Source organism: Balaenoptera borealis, assembly GCF_965194805.1.
Source record: "Balaenoptera borealis genome assembly, chromosome: 14".
Lineage (NCBI taxonomy): Eukaryota > Metazoa > Chordata > Mammalia > Artiodactyla > Balaenopteridae > Balaenoptera > Balaenoptera borealis.
Genome location: NC_138875.1, coordinates 31,479,722 through 31,488,499, shown reverse-complemented (window position 1 = coordinate 31,488,499; position 8,778 = coordinate 31,479,722). Strand labels below are relative to the sequence as shown.

Sequence of the window (8,778 nt, the reverse complement as noted above, 5' to 3'; positions counted from 1 at the left end):
AATCTAAACAGATGTCATGTTCCCAGGCCACAGGATTCCAGAATCACGCCTCAGTCTTGTTCCTGGCCACAGGGTTCCGGAATCAAACCAATGTCAAGTTCCCAGGCCATGGGTTTCAAGTATCAGGTCGCAGTCATGTTTCCAGGGCACAGGGTTCTACAATCAAACCTCAGTCATGTTGCCAGTCCACAGATTTCTACCATCAAACCTCAGTCAAGTTCCCAGGCCACAGATTTCCAGAATCAAACCTCAGTCATATTCCCAGGCCACAGTTTTCCAGAATCACGCCTCAGTCATGTTCCCAGGCCACAGGGTTCCAGAATCAAACCAATGTCAAATTCCTAGGCCATGGGTTTCCAGTACCAGCCCACAGTCATGTTTCCAGGGCACAGGGTTCTACAATCAAACCTCAGTCATGTTGCCAGTCCACAGGTTTCTGCCATCAAACCTCAGTCAAGTTCCCAGGCCACAGATTTCCAGAATCAAACCTCAGTCATATTCCCAGGACACCTGGTTCCAGAATCAAACCTCTGTCATGTTTGCAGGACCCATGATTCCACAATCAAAACACAGTCATGTTCCCAGCACAAAGGTGTCCAGAAACAAACCTCAGTCATGTTGCCAAGCCACAGGTTTCCACCATCAAACCTCAGACATGTCCCCAGGTCAGAGGGTTCCAGAATTAAACCGTTCTCATGTTCCCAGGCCACAGGGTTCCAGAATCCACTGATGTCATGTTCCCAGGCAACAGGATTCCAGAAACAATCCTCAGTTACGTTCGCAGGCTACAGGGTTCCAGAATCAAACCTCAGTCATGTTCCCAGGCCACAGATTTCCAGAATCAAACCTCAGGCATATTCCCAAGACACATGGTTCCAGAATCAAACCTCAGTCATGTTTGCAGGACCCATGGTTCCACAATCAAACCACAGTCATGTTCCCAGGACAATGGTGTCCAGAATCAAACCTCAGTCATGTTCCCAGGGAAGAGGGTTCCAGTAACAAACCTCATTCATGTTGCCAAGCCACAGGTTTCCACCATCAAACCTCAGACATGTTCCCAGGCCACAGGTTTCCAGAATCCAACCGTTCTCATGTTCCCAGGCCACAGGGTTCCAGAATCCACTGATGTCATGTTCCCAGGCCACAGGATTCCAGAATAAAACCTCAGTCATGTTCCCAGTCCACAGGGTTCCAGAACCAAGCCTCAGTCAGGTTCCCAGGGCACAGTATTCCACAATCTAAACAGATGTCATGTTCCCAGGCCACAGGATTCCAGAATCACGCCTCAGTCTTGTTCCTGGCCACAGGGTTCCAGAATCAAACCAATGTCAAGTTCCCAGGCCATGGGTTTCAAGTATCACGTCGCACTCATGTTTCCAGGGCACAGGGTTCTACAATCAAACCTCAGTCACGTTGCCAGTCCACAGATTTCTGCCATCAAACCTCAGTCAAGTTCCCAGGCCACAGATTTCCAGAATCAAACCTCAGTCATATTCCCCGGCCACAGTTTTCCAGAATCATACCTCAGTCATGTTCCCAGGTCACAGGGTTCCAGAATCAAACCAATGTCAAATTCCTAGGCCATGGGTTTCCAGTACCAGCCCACAGTCATGTTTCCAGGGCACAGGTTTCTACAATCAAACCTCAGTCATGTGGCCAGTCCACAGGTTTCTGCCATCAAACCTCAGTCAAGTTCCCAGGCCACAGATTTCCAGAATCAAACCTCAGTCATATTCCCAGGACACATGGTTCCAGAATCAAACCTCAGTCATGTTTGCAGGACCCATGATTCCACAATCAAAACACAGTCATGTTCCCAGCACAAAGGTGTCCAGAATCAAACCTCAGTCATGTTCGCAGAGAACAGGGTTACAGAAACAAACCTCAGTCATGTTGCCAAGCCACAGGTTTCCACCATCAAACCTCAGACATGTTCCCAGGTCACAGGGTTCCAGAATTATACCGTTCTCATGTTCCCAGGCCACAGGGTTCCAGAATCCACTGATGTCATGTTCCCAGGCCACAGGGTTCCAGAAACAATCCTCAGTTATGTTCGCAGGCTACAGGATTCCAGATTCAAACCTCAGTCATGTTCCCAGTCCACAGGGTTCCAGAACCAAGCCTCAGTCAGATTCCCAGGGCACAGTATTCCACAATCTAAACAGACGTCATGTTCCCAGGCCACAGGATTCCAGAATCACGCCTCAGTCATGTTCCCAGGCCACAGAGATCCAGAATCAAACCTCAGTCATGTTGCCAGGCCAGACGGTACCACCATCAAACCTCAGTCATATTCCCAGACCACAGGTTTCCACAATCAAACCGATTTCATGTTCCCAGGCAACAGGGTACCAGAATCCAAACCGATGTCATGTTCCCAGGCCACAGGATTCCACGATCTAACATCAGTCATATTCCCAGGCCACATGGTTCCAGAATCATTCCTCAGTCTTGTTCCCAGTCCACAGGATTCCAGAACCAAGCCTTCAGTCCGGTTCCCAGGGCACAGTATGCCACAATCTAAACAGATGTCATGTTCCCAGGCCACAGGATTCCAGAATCACGCCTCAGTCTTGTTCCTGGCCACAGGGTTCCGGAATCAAACCAATGTCAAGTTCCCAGGCCATGGGTTTCAAGTATCAGGTCGCAGTCATGATTCCAGGGCACAGGGTTCTACAATCAAACCTCAGTCATGTTGCCAGTCCACAGGTTTCTGCCATCAAACCTCAGTCAAGTTCCCAGGCCACAGATTTCCAGAATCAAACCTCAGTCATATTCCCAGGCCACAGTTTTCCAGAATCACGCCTCAGTCATGTTCCCAGGCCACAGGGTTCCAGAATCAAACCAATGTCAAATTCCTAGGCCATGGGTTTCCAGTAACAGGCCACAGTCATGTTTCCAGGGCACAGGGTTCTACAATCAAACCTCAGTCATGTTGCCAGTCCACAGGTTTCTGCCATCAAACCTCAGTCAAGTTCCAAGGCCACAGATTTCCAGAATGAAACCTCAGTCATATTCCCAGGCCACAGTTTTCCAGAATCACGCCTCAGTCATGTTCCAAGGCCACAGGGTTCCAGAATCAAACCAATGTCAAATTCTTAGGCCATGGGTTTCCAGTACCAGGCCACAGTCATGTTTCCAGGGCACAGGGTTCTACAATCAAACCTCAGTCATGTTGCCAGTCCACAGGTTTCTGCCATCAAACCTCAGTCAAGTTCCCAGGCCACAGATTTCCAGAATCAAACCTCAGTCATGTTTGCAGGACCCATGGTTCCACAATCAAACCACAGTCATGTTCCCAGGACAAAGGTGTCCAGAATCAAACCTCAGTCATATTCCCAGGGAACAGGGTTCCAGTAACAAACCTCATTCATGTTGCCAAGCCACAGGTTTCCACCATCAAACCTCAGACATGTTCCCAGGCCACAGGGTTCCAGAATCCAACTGTTCTCTTGTTCCCAGGCCACAGGGATTAAGAATCCACTGATGTCGTGTTTCCAGGCCACAGGATTCCAGAATAAAATCTCAGTCATTTTCCCAGTCCACAGGGTTGCAGAACCAAGCCTCAGTCAGATTCCCAGGGCACAGTATTCCACAATCTAAACAGACGTCATGTTCCCAGGCCACAGGATTCCAGAATCACGCCTCAGTCATGTTCCCAGGCCACAGGGATCCAGAATCAAACCTCAGTCATGTTGCCAGGCCAGAGGGTACCACCATCAAACCTCAGTCATATTCCCAGACCACAGGTTTCCACAATCAAACCGATTTCATGTTCCCAGGCAACAGGGTACCAGAATCCAAACCGATGTCATGTTCCCAGGCCACAGGATTCCACGATCTAACATCAGTCATATTCCCAGGCCACATGGTTCCAGAATCAAACCTCAGTCTTGTTCCCAGTCCACAGGAATCCAGAACCAAGCCTTCAGTACGGTTCCCAGGGCACAGTATGCCACAATCTAAACAGATGTCATGTTCCCAGGCCACAGGTTTCCAGAATCACGCCTCAATCATGTTCCCAGGCCACAGGGTTCCAGAATCAAGCCAATGTCAAATTCCTAGGCCATGGGTTTCCAGTACCAGGCCACTGTCATGTTTCCAGGGCACAGGTTTCTACAATCAAACCTCTGTCATGTTGCCAGTCCACAGGTTTCTGCCATCAAACCTCAGTCAATTTCCCAGGCCACAGATTTCCAGAATCAAACCTCAGTCATATTCCCAGGACACCTGGTTCCAGAATAAAACCTCAGTCATGTTTGCAGGACCCATGGTTCCACAATCAAACCACAGTCATGTTCCCAGGACAAAGGTGTCCAGAATCAAACCTCAGTCATGTTCCCAGGGAAGAGGGTTCCAGTAACAAACCTCATTCATGTTGCCAAGCCACAGGTTTCCACCATCAAACCTCAGACATGTTCCCAGGCCACAGGGTTCCAGAATCCAACCGTTCTCATGTTCCCAGGCCACAGGGTTCCAGAATCCACTGATGTCATGTTCACAGGCCACAGGATTCCGGAATAAATCCTCAGTCATGTTCCCAGTCCACAGGGTTCCAGAACCAAGCCTCAGTCAGGTTCCCAGGGCCCAGTATTCCACAATCTAAACAGATGTCATGTTCCCAGGCCACAGGATTCCAGAATCACGCCTCAGTCTTGTTCCTGGCCACAGGGTTCCGGAATCAAACCAATGTCAAGTTCCCAGGCCATGGGTTTCAAGTATCAGGTCGCAGTCATGTTTCCAGGGCACAGGGTTCTACAATCAAACCTCAGTCATGTTGCCAGTCCACAGATTTCTACCATCAAACCTCAGTCAAGTTCCCAGGCCACAGATTTCCAGAATCAAACCTCAGTCATATTCCCAGGCCACAGTTTTCCAGAATCACGCCTCAGTCATGTTCCCAGGCCACAGGGTTCCAGAATCAAACCAATGTCAAATTCCTAGGCCATGGGTTTCCAGTACCAGCCCACAGTCATGTTTCCAGGGCACAGGGTTCTACAATCAAACGTCAGTCATGTTGCCAGTCCACAGGTTTCTGCCATCAAACCTCAGTCAAGTTCCCAGGCCACAGATTTCCAGAATCAAACCTCAGTCATATTCCCAGGACACCTGGTTCCAGAATCAAACCTCTGTCATGTTTGCAGGACCCATGATTCCACAATCAAAACACAGTCATGTTCCCAGCACAAAGGTGTCCAGAAACAAACCTCAGTCATGTTGCCAAGCCACAGGTTTCCACCATCAAACCTCAGACATGTCCCCAGGTCAGAGGGTTCCAGAATTAAACCGTTCTCATGTTCCCAGGCCACAGGGTTCCAGAATCCACTGATGTCATGTTCCCAGGCAACAGGATTCCAGAAACAATCCTCAGTTACGTTCGCAGGCTACAGGGTTCCAGAATCAAACCTCAGTCATGTTCCCAGGCCACAGATTTCCAGAATCAAACCTCAGGCATATTCCCAAGACACATGGTTCCAGAATCAAACCTCAGTCATGTTTGCAGGACCCATGGTTCCACAATCAAACCACAGTCATGTTCCCAGGACAATGGTGTCCAGAATCAAACCTCAGTCATGTTCCCAGGGAAGAGGGTTCCAGTAACAAACCTCATTCATGTTGCCAAGCCACAGGTTTCCACCATCAAACCTCAGACATGTTCCCAGGCCACAGGTTTCCAGAATCCAACCGTTCTCATGTTCCCAGGCCACAGGGTTCCAGAATCCACTGATGTCATGTTCCCAGGCCACAGGATTCCAGAATAAAACCTCAGTCATGTTCCCAGTCCACAGGGTTCCAGAACCAAGCCTCAGTCAGGTTCCCAGGGCACAGTATTCCACAATCTAAACAGATGTCATGTTCCCAGGCCACAGGATTCCAGAATCACGCCTCAGTCTTGTTCCTGGCCACAGGGTTCCAGAATCAAACCAATGTCAAGTTCCCAGGGCATGGGTTTCAAGTATCACGTCGCACTCATGTTTCCAGGGCACAGGGTTCTACAATCAAACCTCAGTCACGTTGCCAGTCCACAGATTTCTGCCATCAAACCTCAGTCAAGTTCCCAGGCCACAGATTTCCAGAATCAAACCTCAGTCATATTCCCCGGCCACAGTTTTCCAGAATCATACCTCAGTCATGTTCCCAGGTCACAGGGTTCCAGAATCAAACCAATGTCAAATTCCTAGGCCATGGGTTTCCAGTACCAGCCCACAGTCATGTTTCCAGGGCACAGGTTTCTACAATCAAACCTCAGTCATGTGGCCAGTCCACAGGTTTCTGCCATCAAACCTCAGTCAAGTTCCCAGGCCACAGATTTCCAGAATCAAACCTCAGTCATATTCCCAGGACACATGGTTCCAGAATCAAACCTCAGTCATGTTTGCAGGACCCATGATTCCACAATCAAAACACAGTCATGTTCCCAGCACAAAGGTGTCCAGAATCAAACCTCAGTCATGTTCGCAGAGAACAGGGTTACAGAAACAAACCTCAGTCATGTTGCCAAGCCACAGGTTTCCACCATCAAACCTCAGACATGTTCCCAGGTCACAGGGTTCCAGAATTATACCGTTCTCATGTTCCCAGGCCACAGGGTTCCAGAATCCACTGATGTCATGTTCCCAGGCCACAGGGTTCCAGAAACAATCCTCAGTTATGTTCGCAGGCTACAGGATTCCAGATTCAAACCTCAGTCATGTTCCCAGTCCACAGGGTTCCAGAACCAAGCCTCAGTCAGATTCCCAGGGCACAGTATTCCACAATCTAAACAGACGTCATGTTCCCAGGCCACAGGATTCCAGAATCACGCCTCAGTCATGTTCCCAGGCCACAGAGATCCAGAATCAAACCTCAGTCATGTTGCCAGGCCAGACGGTACCACCATCAAACCTCAGTCATATTCCCAGACCACAGGTTTCCACAATCAAACCGATTTCATGTTCCCAGGCAACAGGGTACCAGAATCCAAACCGATGTCATGTTCCCAGGCCACAGGATTCCACGATCTAACATCAGTCATATTCCCAGGCCACATGGTTCCAGAATCATTCCTCAGTCTTGTTCCCAGTCCACAGGATTCCAGAACCAAGCCTTCAGTCCGGTTCCCAGGGCACAGTATGCCACAATCTAAACAGATGTCATGTTCCCAGGCCACAGGATTCCAGAATCACGCCTCAGTCTTGTTCCTGGCCACAGGGTTCCGGAATCAAACCAATGTCAAGTTCCCAGGCCATGGGTTTCAAGTATCAGGTCGCAGTCATGATTCCAGGGCACAGGGTTCTACAATCAAACCTCAGTCATGTTGCCAGTCCACAGGTTTCTGCCATCAAACCTCAGTCAAGTTCCCAGGCCACAGATTTCCAGAATCAAACCTCAGTCATATTCCCAGGCCACAGTTTTCCAGAATCACGCCTCAGTCATGTTCCCAGGCCACAGGGTTCCAGAATCAAACCAATGTCAAATTCCTAGGCCATGGGTTTCCAGTAACAGGCCACAGTCATGTTTCCAGGGCACAGGGTTCTACAATCAAACCTCAGTCATGTTGCCAGTCCACAGGTTTCTGCCATCAAACCTCAGTCAAGTTCCAAGGCCACAGATTTCCAGAATGAAACCTCAGTCATATTCCCAGGCCACAGTTTTCCAGAATCACGCCTCAGTCATGTTCCAAGGCCACAGGGTTCCAGAATCAAACCAATGTCAAATTCTTAGGCCATGGGTTTCCAGTACCAGGCCACAGTCATGTTTCCAGGGCACAGGGTTCTACAATCAAACCTCAGTCATGTTGCCAGTCCACAGGTTTCTGCCATCAAACCTCAGTCAAGTTCCCAGGCCACAGATTTCCAGAATCAAACCTCAGTCATGTTTGCAGGACCCATGGTTCCACAATCAAACCACAGTCATGTTCCCAGGACAAAGGTGTCCAGAATCAAACCTCAGTCATATTCCCAGGGAACAGGGTTCCAGTAACAAACCTCATTCATGTTGCCAAGCCACAGGTTTCCACCATCAAACCTCAGACATGTTCCCAGGCCACAGGGTTCCAGAATCCAACTGTTCTCTTGTTCCCAGGCCACAGGGTTTAAGAATCCACTGATGTCGTGTTTCCAGGCCACAGGATTCCAGAATAAAATCTCAGTCATTTTCCCAGTCCACAGGGTTGCAGAACCAAGCCTCAGTCAGATTCCCAGGGCACAGTATTCCACAATCTAAACAGACGTCATGTTCCCAGGCCACAGGATTCCAGAATCACGCCTCAGTCATGTTCCCAGGCCACAGGGATCCAGAATCAAACCTCAGTCATGTTGCCAGGCCAGAGGGTACCACCATCAAACCTCAGTCATATTCCCAGACCACAGGTTTCCACAATCAAACCGATTTCATGTTCCCAGGCAACAGGGTACCAGAATCCAAACCGATGTCATGTTCCCAGGCCACAGGATTCCACGATCTAACATCAGTCATATTCCCAGGCCACATGGTTCCAGAATCAAACCTCAGTCTTGTTCCCAGTCCACAGGAATCCAGAACCAAGCCTTCAGTACGGTTCCCAGGGCACAGTATGCCACAATCTAAACAGATGTCATGTTCCCAGGCCACAGGTTTCCAGAATCACGCCTCAATCATGTTCCCAGGCCACAGGGTTCCAGAATCAAGCCAATGTCAAATTCCTAGGCCATGGGTTTCCAGTACCAGGCCACTGTCATGTTTCCAGGGCACAGGTTTCTACAATCAAACCTCTGTCATGTTGCCAGTCCACAGGTTTCTGCCATCAAACCTCAG

General features: G+C 49.3%; 1 long non-coding RNA gene across 1 annotated transcript in view; it reads right to left on the bottom strand.

Moving 5' to 3' along the window:
• Positions 1 to 6,192: 6,192 nt before the first annotated feature.
• LOC309611210 overlaps positions 6,193 to 8,778 on the bottom strand; it is a 1,047,220-nt gene continuing 1,044,634 nt past the window's right edge. The window contains exon 3 of the long non-coding RNA XR_014234396.1: positions 6,193 to 6,288. This is a non-coding gene — a long non-coding RNA (uncharacterized lncRNA). The remainder of the gene's footprint in view (positions 6,289 to 8,778) is intronic.